This window comes from Anomalospiza imberbis, chromosome 15, assembly GCF_031753505.1.
Source record: "Anomalospiza imberbis isolate Cuckoo-Finch-1a 21T00152 chromosome 15, ASM3175350v1, whole genome shotgun sequence".
In the NCBI taxonomy this organism is placed as follows: Eukaryota; Metazoa; Chordata; class Aves; order Passeriformes; family Viduidae; genus Anomalospiza; species Anomalospiza imberbis.
This window is the reverse complement of record NC_089695.1, coordinates 14,512,467-14,523,984: the sequence shown is the minus strand read 5'-3', so window position 1 is coordinate 14,523,984 and position 11,518 is coordinate 14,512,467. Positions and strand designations below refer to the sequence as shown.

Sequence of the window (11,518 nt, the reverse complement as noted above, 5' to 3'; positions counted from 1 at the left end):
TCCAATTAACACCTACACTACAAGGGAAGACAAAGCAGTTTTATGTTATTAACTCAGGGTAAAGAGGCTATGTCAGAGCCTGGTGGGCAAAGCTAAAGGTGGCACTGCTGGTGTGGGCACAAAGGAGTTTTCACTGATTCTAAGCTGCCTCAGCTTACTTAACAAGACACTTTTTTTTTTTCCCCTGTGGAAGAAATGAGGGTCTCATCTAATTCCAATAACTCAGTTGCTGGTCATGGTGCAGCTCATCTCACCATAGCTGAGAGGAAAAATAAACAATGAGCAAGCCCTGCAGAGCAGAGGGGGCTCTTCTCTCTGTTAGGCCTGCACAAGCCTCAAGATGGAAGTCTACTCTCATTTGAGGCCTTTGGGTGCATGCATAGTATAAATATTTACTAATAACACAGAGAGAGTGAGAGCGGGAGAATAGTCATTTTTCTCAGTGGCTTGGGGTTAAGTACAGGGCAATGGCATCTTAAATCCAGATGTTCTCCTTTTGGGATTTGCCCACGAGGCATATTCTCATGAGACTTCCCTGGCATTTTGATTTGGATAGTAGCAAGCACTTTTAGCCCAATGATATCATGAGCAGATGACTCAAGACACTCAAGGATTTTCTTTGTAAATTCCAGCAGTTTATTTTATGACTAATACAGGGCAGAAACTTCTGCAGATTTCATCTTCCCATCCTTCTGTGTTTCTATTTTCAGTTGGTTTTAAAGGATTCTGACTTGGCCTGCTAGCAGAAGATTTATTTAAATTTATATATTATATATATATACAAATAATGCGTGCACACGAGGGTGTGTGGGAGCTGTTCCCAAGGTGCTGGTGAAACGACACATCCTGATGGAGGCAGAGCCAATGGAGATGTTGGGGGCTGCCCCTTTGGGAGGGAGGGATAAAATAAACATGGGAACATCTTTCCCATTGCAATTGCAGTAGGGCACAATATTTAATGCCATTTTACCACCTGTGCTTGGAAAAAAATGGCTCTACAGTCACAGTCCTTGCACCTTTGGCCAAAACAGCAGCAGTTTCCAGATCCTGTCTGTAAAATGCCCTGAATGTGGCAGAGAAGGGTGGAAAAGATGCCCACGACCCACCAGCTGTGGGGGCAGCAGTGGGGAGGGTGATTGGACACCAGGCAAACACTGGACACCAGCAGCAGAGCGAATAAATACAGGAGATTCATTGGGGGTGAAGCTGGGCTGCCTTGGCCAAGGCAGTTGCACAACAGCATCAATTCAAGGCTTGCACAGGGGTGATTTTTCTCTCCGTCCAATTCACCAAGGACTTGCACGCTACTTTGGTGGATTTTCTGCACAATTACAGATTATTGCCATGGTAACAGATGCATCACATGACAACTTTGTTACCTCAGAGACAAGAAACAGCTGCTTAAAGAAACAGGCATCCACCAGGAATGGGGATATTTATTTTCTTTTTTCTTTTTTTTTTTTTTTTTCTGTTGGCTTCATAGTGTTTTCGGAGTCCTCTCTGGCTTTCCTGTGGAAGCAGCTTCAATCGTTTGGATAGTTAAAAATTATTTCGTGCATCAACTGAAAGCTTTTTCTCCCACATAATATTTTTGCCTCATACTAGAAATGCAGTGTGTGTCTCAAGAAAAAAAAAATAGAGTTCCTGTAATTTTGGGAGAAACAAAATGGCTTTTTTATTCCCTCATAAGCATCTCTCTCTAATGCTGCCATTTTGTTTTTATTAAGTTAAAGACCGTTGAAGCATTGCTAATAGTATTATTTGAGAGAAATCCCAGATCCCTTGAAGTTAATGCTACTTTGCTTTTGGTTTGAGGGAGGCCAGAAGTTCTCTCTCAGGCTATATTCCCATATTCCGCAGAGAGTCAAGACCCTCTCTGCCCCAGGTACTTTCAGAGCACCAGACTCATGTTAGAGAGTTTAACTGGCCAGGAAAACCTGGGAGATGATAAATTCTTGTGTAGTTCAAAATTTACTCTTTACATTTATGAAAAAAGAAAAGTTCAGAGATATCATTTGCTGCTACCTCGATTTTTAGGCAATTTTAAATTAAGAGGCCTGTTTTAAAAAGCTTCACCAAGTAAGCCAGCCAGTTTAGATTTTTTATTCCAGTTGCCAATTTATTCTAATTTTTCATGCATAAGGAATAACAAAACCTTGATTTTTTTCCTGTTCACCTTGGGGAGCCCAGTGGGGCTCATTCACTGACTGCACCAGACATGGATGGCACAAATCACCGTCCCCAGCCCAGGGCTCAGCCCTGGCCCCCTGGCAGCATCTCCAGCCCCCATCCTGAGCATTCCAGCCTTCCCCATTCCAGCCTTCACCAGAGACCTGCAGCTGCCTCAAAGTCACCCCATTCCCCAGCCCCCAGTGGTGTTAATTAAGGACCTGCCTGAGCTCAGACAGCCAGACCACTTCAGCCCACAGTGAATGTCTGATTAATTAAAGGCTTATAATTAACCTTCATGGCTGGAATTTCCCAAAGACCTTCATGGGCTGAGGTACACAAATCCCATCGACCTCAACGGGAGGCTAGAATCAAATTGGTTTTGTCCCTTGCTGGGGATCCCCCTGCACACCAGCAGAGTGAAACATTTTCCTTTCCCGGGTTTGGATGCATTTTCCCAGGTTTGGATGTGTTCTCCCAGCCTTTCAGAGCTGCTCAGAGAGAGCTGGAAAATGAATCCTGTGCAGAAAACCCTGCTGTGCCCCTCTGTGCCACCACCAGCCCTGCTCACACCATGGGTTTGCATGACCAGAACTCAGAGCCGGCACCGAGATCTGCATCCAATGGAGATTCTCCAGATTTATCCCACCACAAAGAAGATCAAGAGTCTCCAAACAGCCCCAGAAGAAAGAACTGAGGAAGAGAAACACATCAGAGAAATCCTGACATTTTTTATTTAACCGTTTTGTTTTAAATTTTCTTTCAGGAGTCACTTTTTTTTCCCCAAAATATTTTAACTGGGAAGTCACCTCTGCACAGGACATTTTTGTTAATGAAGGCCACTGCCTTAATGTGGTTTTCTTTAGTTAAATATTTCTGGTAAATGAAATTCTGTTGTACAGCTTAAATTAGCACTGTAATTTTTTGCTATAGTTGTTTTTATTTGACCACATGGAGCTCAGTGACTTGTAACCCAGTCCCTCAGCCTATTTTTAAATTTCATGTGGACCTTTTTCAGTCATTTGGTAGCTTTTTTTAGAAGCATGAGAATGGAAAGACCAAACAATGTTGCTTTATCATTGAGAGCTTTTGTTTCACAGGATCACAACTGAAATGAGTTTGTCCTGCTCTCAGCCCAGGCTCTGGGGAAGAAGAAATCACATTTTTTTAATAAAAAGGCTCTCAGTCTTGTAATTTCTGGTTCATTCTAGCCCTCTATGGAAGATGTTACACAGTTATTCTATGATCCAAATCTTGGTCCAAATGATCCAGAGACAGCAGACAAAACTGGACAGCCCAGTTGTTGCAGGCTGTTCACAGCCTGGTGGACACAGGACTTCAGGGTTCTGCCCTGGCCCCCGTTCCCTGATTTCCCCCTCTCCTCTCCCTCAGCTGTGGTAGTGCTACTGATAAACCAAGAATGACAAAACCTCAGGTGAGGCAGGAGTGATGAAAAGCTGCAAAACAGCACAGGGATACCTCTGACATCTACACTCCTGATCCTAGAGATCAAGCTGTATTAATCTGGCTTTGGGAAACTCCACGAGATCTCTCCTAGGTGCCACTTTGGGTATTCTCTTGATCATCCCACCCCCAACTTACTTGTTAAGCCCAACAAACATTTTTGTTTCCACTTGGGGACAAAGGAAGAGGGCTGTAGTGAAGGGAGAAAGGGATGCTCTTAGTCCTTCAGCAAAGTAAAAGCAGAAAATCATCTGATAGAAACACCCCAAACTTAAACAGGGCATTAGGCAGAATTAACAGACCAGACCTCCAAGCCATCAGAAATTCCCAGCTGAATAAAAGATTGATTTCAAAGACTCAAAGATACCTCAAGGCCAGCATTTCCAAAGAAGATGGGAACTGATTGGAGCTGAAGCATTCCTCTTATTCAGTGCATTTGAGTGAGCGCTTTAAGTCTCCAAAGATTGAACTATAAAGAGAAATTAGTTTATTAATAATTCACAGGCTCCAAGAAGAAAAAAAAAGTCAAAAGCATATGCTTATGAACAAAGCTGATTTTATTTTCCCTGTTTAGAATTGAGCAATATGTAAAAAATGGAGGGTGTTGAGCTCAAAAATTTAATTTGGGGCTTTTTCTCTTCCTCTCCTTTAACCCAAGCAAGGATATATTCCAACTTTGTCACGAGCACTGAAAGTTCTTCAAATCCCAAATGGTTTATGTGAAACATTAAAAGCACACTATCATCTTCAGCTCTTTAATAGTTTAGGACGTTTTCATGGCATAGTTATTATCCAATAGCTCTTAATTGCAGCTTGTACATTTCAAGACAACACATTCATGGACTGGAATAACAGAGATTTTAGACTCCCATCCAGCATCATGGCAAAGCACATCCTTACTGCAGGTATCTCAAGGAGTCTGGCACTACTCTGTCCCACTTTGCCAAGTTATGAAGTCTGTAACAATCATATGCTTAAAGTCAATCATGTTACTCCTGATTCTGTACTTTTCCCTGGTAGTTTTGGTAATTGCTTGATTGTAGGATACTAGGTAAATACAAGAATTTAAGAATTCAATTATTTAGATTCACTAAAAGACAGACAATGATGGGGGTTTTAGATAATGGAAAGCATTTTAGATAAAATGCTTTCCATTGCCCAATGGAGAAATTACAATAAGAGCAGGGTGGACATTACAACTTTTGCCACACTTATTGGAATATTGGTTCTTCTATAAGTGAATATTGGTTCTTCCTCTAAAAGTCCTTGTTTCCCTCTACAGGAGAGCTGAATGTTGAATATTTTACCCCGGAAAGGGCTGTACAATTAGATATTACAGGGAATTTTTTCTTCCTAATCTCAGAAAAAAGTCTCATGCCATGACCCAACCTCAGCAAGGAAAATACAGATTATGGATTCGAATTACATTACTAATGTAATGTGTCAGTCCCGTTTGTTTCTTGGTTTCCATTCTATTGAATCACAGTATTACTGCTTTTGGAAGGAATCTGATGATAAAGAAAGCCACCTCCCAACAACAGAGGGGAATGATAAAAGAAGAGGCCAGCCATCATCATCCTAGAGGAAATAACCAACACTGGAGCCCTGGAGCAGCTGTGATTCCCACGGGACTCTGCTCTGACTCAGAACCCAGGCTGCAGCTGATGCTCATCCCCCTGGATCCCACTCACAGCCAACAAACTGTTGCTCTCAGAATATAATACTTTTAACCATGTGAATTTTTTCCCCCAAAGATAATTATTTATTTCACCTCTGGGTGAACCAGAGTGGAACATGTTCCAGAGCAGCACTAGAGGAATGTGAAAAGCTCAGATAAATTCTTTGCGAAGTGATTTGCCTTTTTCCCCTTCTCTTTGTGAGAAATGTGTGGCTGGGAGACAGAGATCGCTGTCCTGACAGCAGGTTCCTCACAAGACACAGAGTTCAGGGTGCACAAAGAGCAAAGCAAAGCAGGTTTAGCTGCTCTTGGCTACTCAGAATTGTTTCCTAATACTCTGCATGGCTCAAGCAAAGGATTAGGCTGTTATTGCTGTGATAGGTGAACTGCAAGAGATGGAGGTCCAAATTCTAGAGTTACTATTTCATCCTCTCCCAGGCCAATTTCCTCTTGGCTCCAGCTGGAGTCCTTGAAATCCAGGGAAGTTTTGCCTGACTACAGAGTGAGTAATGATTCCAGGAATCAACATTTGGAGATAACACCAAATTGAGTATCTTTGCTAAATTAACTTTCCTCCTAAGGTCATCTCTGTAACACTTGAGCACACAATGCGTTATTTTCGAAACGAGCCGGTCTCTATCTGTTTATCATCAGGCCAATACACGAATTCCTGATCATTTCTCCACAAGGCACACATAATTTGAGGCCATTAGGCAGTGCTTATCCATACCTCCACCGGGCAGATGTGTTCCCTGGGAGCGCTTGTCCAGGGTCTGGCAATAATAACGCAGCACGGGCAGGAAAATCAATCCCAACGAGTTTCAGAGGGACCCTTCCAAAGCTCCCCAGCATGTGACAGAGGGCTGCTAATGAGAGGGAGAGATCACATTCATTGCATGAGTGACAGGTGAAAGGGAAGATTAACGTTAGCATACACCTGCTCTTTGGTGCCCCAATTAAGACCTCCTACTGTCAGCAGTAACATAAGATGCAAATCAGCCCATGCCCTTCCCCCTCCTCCTGGAAGGTTGTGGCAGGATTTGGAGTAAAGTACAGTAAGAAAAGAAATGCAAAATCTTGAATGCCTTCCTTGCTCTGCAAACCTTTTGCTTGCCTCCTGATTCTGTCCTTATCCTGCCTTTTCCTTGTCACCACTCCCCTGATTCTTCTCACCTCGAGAGGGGAGATGACCTGTTTCAGCAAGAGGTCCCTGCCCTGGGGACAGTCCCAGGGACAGACTGGAAAACCCATTATTTGAATTGGCAATACTTATCCCTGCTTTAAATTTGTTTGAACTAACCTTGCTTGAGCCACTGGAGAGAGAGGAGATGGGTGGAAATATCATTGAGGGAGATGCATGGAATGGAGAAGGAGGGGGGTTGCTCATCAACTTATCATGGACTGGGTCTAAGGAATTGCTTTTGAGGCAATATTTTAATGCAGCATTGGCAACCCATGCTGGAATATTGCAAATCCATGAGTAGCTCTTGTGAGTGCTTTTCCAATATGTCCATACTGTCCCATTTTGTCTCCTCCTACTGTCCAATATTAATCAAATATTGCTTATCTGATGGAATTCCAGCTGCCAAGGTATTGTAGACTTCTCAAAAGCAATTGTCCTTTCAACTTCCTTGTAGGTCTTGCATAGGGGACCAGCCCAGAAGGTGCAAATCCATTCCAAAGAGAGAAAAAAAAATTGAAAAAATTGGCATCTTTCTCTCCTTAAAAAAAAAAAATTACAAGAGGTTTAAAAATCGTTTTTTAAAAATAGGTTAATATTCATTCAAACTGGTATAGCATTTCAGGTAGCTTTTGGAGAGCATCCTCCCAGGACCCCTGCCTCTGTTTCTCCCGCCCAGCCCAATGGGCAGAGGTGACCATGCTGTGTGGCAGGCAGACAGCCAGGGCAATTGGCCTTTCCTTCCTCCTCCCAGCTCTGCTGGCTGTTGGAAAACATGCATCAATTTGTTTTTCTCCCTTCAGGCAGAAAATAAAATTGGCAAAAATCTTCCCAGCAGGAAGCCAGGAAGCCCTGTTTAAATTTTCCCAAGGGAAGGGGGCAACTCAGCAAAGTCAGTATTTTCCTGCAAAAAATTTCAATTTGCGTAAAGACGACATTTTATTAGAACAATTTATTGATAGGAAACATCTAGAAATCCCATTCCAGAGCTTTATTGGCAGAGAAATGAACTCCTGCATTTCACAACCTCAGATTCTTTTCTCCTTCAGCAAACTGTCAGCTTTCAACCATTCAATTAAAAACACCCCCAGGATTCAGTTTGTTGCACTCTCTATCTGGGGTGACTTAGCCCAAATCTGAAACAATTACACACACTCAAAGTCTTTAAAGCTCTCGAAACACTGATGCATAGGAAGGGAATAGAATCCTTGGGACACTCTCTAGTTCATTTATCTCGTCTGGTAATCTTTTGACAATACCCATAGACAGGAGCTGAGTGGAAAGCAACAGCTCTATGGCTCAGTTTCTCAAATTCCCACTGATACTGAAATTAAAGCCATGATATCCCTTCTCCCAGTGGTGTTGTGAGAATAAATTCTTCAGTGGCACTAAAAGGCCCTCAGATATTAATGCTGAGTGCTGGCAAGAGTACACAGAAAGATGGATGGTGTTTGTCCTCAGCCCCCAGAAACCATTAAGTTCCATTGCTCTTTAAACCTCTCTGATGCACCAGCTCTGCTCCTCAAAGCTCTGTGCATCCACTTGTCCTCTCTGCATGCACATTCAGTGGGGCTGGAATGGTCACATTTAAGGAAAGAGACAAAGAGATGTTTTGGGGAAAATCTACCAGAAAGTGAGGACACCACACAAACCTCCTTCAGCTGCTTTACCCCAGCATCTCCACTCCAGAGTTACGGACTCCTGTGAAGAGGTGCAGGTGGAAAGAGGAGAGTGCCTGTCTTGGGATGAGATTGGGATGCACAGGAAATTTCTGACTAGCTTTTATGCAGAGACATGGGGGAAAAAATTGCATTTATGTATTAAAGGATGTTAATTTGCTCAGAGTAATTTTCCATAGATTTTATTGATTGATTTCAGGCTTTGAGGGTTTAACTGCCATGTCAGTTTGCCCACTTTAATTTAGCATGTGGATGACTTATAACAACAAGCTGGTTTTATCACTTGAAACCCTTCCTAATTAATGATAGACAAAAGAGGGACAGAGAAAACACTCTGGGTGAACATATTACTTTCCCTTCTCTTTCATCCTAGAAAAGCTCCTAAAACTTGTGAGCTTGAGTAAATTATTTGGAAGACTGTTAAATACACAGGCACAACAGCAGCAACAACCGTGCAAAGCTAATAAATCTCACAGAACTGAAATTATTGCAATAAGGATTATTCCAGAATTAGAACAAGAAGGATAAATATCACTACGAAAGGTCTTTATCAGTGTCTTCAGCCTCATCATTTCCTATGGCTGTGATTCAGTTATTAAACTGTGCACAGGCTAGGGAAGAAGTCAAATTGCTACAGAATGAAAAAAAAAAATTTAAAAAAGAGGGATTAAACCTGGATGGGATCAAACAGGGATACAACTGTTCTGCCACTGGCTTAGCTCACAGTGCTGGGCAATGCATCGGACACCTCCCTGTTTCATTTGTCCATCTGTAAACTGTTAAAACAATTCTCACCCCAGCATCCAGGAGAAATCAATCATCAGGACTGAGCTGAACCAAATAGCCATTAAGTTCTTGGATGGAAGACATAATAGGAACAGAAATATTTTCACTTGAAGTGTTATACTGCCCTCAGTTAGGCTCTGCTGGTGGTGACGTTGAGCTGAGCACATTCTCCTTGCTTTCAGGACAGGCTGTGATTTTCAGAAGATTCTATGGCAACAACATTTGCTTTATCTCAAGCCCCTTGTGGGGTTGCATACAGTAACTGGCATTGTGAAACCCCAAAGTCTTAATTCAGAGAGACAGCTCTGAGCACTCTGCAAACAGAGCTCCAACACCTGTATGAAACCTCTCCTCTTAGAGAGACCCTGCACCATGAACTGCCCTTGTCCTGCCCCTTATTGAATACATCAGCACTATTGTCAGCACTTTCCATCCTCTAAAGCAGTCAGGACAGTGTGCTTTGAGGCTCTTGGAAAGAAGAATAGGCTTACATTGTCCCCATGCTTGACCTCTGGTTTTTCTGGACACTTTGAACCCTTCCCCTGAAACCACTTGGACCTGGGTTTTCCTTTGGTTTTCCCAGTGACAGAAGCAGCTCTTGTGCAACCCCATAAATCCAGCAGCCAGGGCTTTGATAAAGATCCTGAAGTAGTGCAAAGAGCAAGTTCATTCTAAAAATGAGCAACACCACCAAGCTCTCTAGAAAGCAAAGAAAAGTCACCAAATTTGTTCGATATGGTGACAGACATGGAAGAGAACCTGTCCAGAGCACCTCTTGGGGGCTCATTTCTTCAGCAACTCCACTGCATCCTTCCAGTGACTGCCCAAAGAGCCATGGTGTGGCAGCCAGCAAATACAGAGACTGCTTAGAAGAATCTTTTCCACAGATAAAAAGATTTCTGAAATTCTAGGAATGTTCTTTCCTTTTTTTTTCTTTTGTTTTGTTTTGTTACAAGCTTCCATACTATACTGAAATATTCCAGGGTTTATTTTCGATAAATAATGCAGAGAGTAGCTTCAGATGCAGCTAGAATCTGAGCTGAGAGCTACAGTTCGAATGGCCCTACCCAAGTTTCCTTCAGCGCTGTCAAAGATCTAGAGGCTAAAAAGAGAGGGAAATTAAAATCCTGCCAGAAGTTACCCCACTGCCCCATCTTCTCCTGGCTCCCAGTGCAATGTGTTCCCAGACATCAAACTGAAACTCCACATCTGCCTGTACTAAAGGGTGTTTTCCTTTCCAGTGCACTTTCAGCTGCACAATTTGCATTAATCCAACCTGATGATCATTGCGTGGCCCAGCCACAAAGCACAGACACAATGTATGTGATGCTGTCCAGGGTCTGACGAGGCATTTTTGCCCAGAAATTTCCTTCCAAACCCTCAGGTCTGGCCATTTTTCAGTGGTGGCCTTGGCACAGAGAAGTGACATCATGTCATTTATCCCTGAGCTCAGTGCCCTCCCCACCTCTGCACATGCCAAAATGTCTTGTGGAGCTCCCATTGGTTCTGATGACGCTTTCAATTTAGCAAATGTTTATGTGACTCTTGGTTGGAAAAGGATGGAAAAACAGTCCAGGCACATCACCCTAAATAGATCTGTGGGTAACACTTTAGCTACACATTGAACTTAGATTTAGTAGCATCGTTATTGCATGTAATGTTTATTTTATTAGGTTTATTTTATTAGTGTGCCCACAGCAGAATGTAAGCCTTGTCTTTGTCAACTCTAAAGGCACCCCACAAGAGGCTCTGAGTAGAAAAATATGGTGCAGTTCATTTTTTCCTTTGGAAAAGCCAAGCAGATGCTGATGAGTGGATATTCACAATAAGTGTGTGTTTTGAATGCACTATTAAGCTCTGAAACTCAGCTGAGTTAACTTGGTGGGAAGTTGGGTTTAATTTGATCCTGTCTCTGAGTGTTCATAAAATGATGCAATTCAGCTTTAACCAGATGAGTGGTATCATCAAAATATATTATTTAAATCCCACCCTCTCAGCCATGTGGCCAAATTGGAAGAAGTGTCACTTAAGTATCTCCTTCCAGGCCAGGAAAAGATCAGTCACACTTTAAATTAAGTGTCTCAAGTAAGGATTTAATTTAGACTTAATAAGACAGCGATTGTACATTAAATACCATTGGGTTATTAAAACCATATTCATTGAGGTTTTACAGCTATGTCAGGACAATATGCCATAAATGGAAAAACTGGTAACAAGACACAGCTATTGATTCTGACAACATGTGCTAGATAGGATGCATTCATATGTTCAATAAAAATAAGATAAACAAGCATGTTTTCCAAAGTCTCCATGGATGCCCTCACCAAAATGTCAGGCACTCAAAAACAAGAGCAAGATTACCTTCAGTTCCTCCCTAAGAATGAGATTTATTTTCCCTATTGTTAGGGAAACTGAGGCATGGAGAGTGCAACAAAGGCATTTTCTTAGGATTTGCCAAACAGCTTTTGGGAAGGCAGAGATTTTTGAACTCTCCTTACATTTCTGCTTTTATGACAGGACAAACCTGGCAAAGACCAGGGTGGGTCTGAACAAGAAGAATCC

At 42.4% G+C, this 11,518-nt stretch overlaps 1 long non-coding RNA gene across 1 annotated transcript in view; it reads right to left on the bottom strand.

Annotated features, from left to right (window-relative positions):
- LOC137483156 (uncharacterized) overlaps positions 1-11,518 on the bottom strand; it is a 110,547-nt gene that overhangs the window by 90,697 nt on the left and 8,332 nt on the right. Inside the window, exons 4-5 of the long non-coding RNA XR_011004377.1 lie at positions 6,042-6,177; positions 4,001-4,102 (exon numbers count right to left, since the gene is read on the bottom strand). This is a non-coding gene — a long non-coding RNA (uncharacterized lncRNA). The remainder of the gene's footprint in view (positions 1-4,000; positions 4,103-6,041; positions 6,178-11,518) is intronic.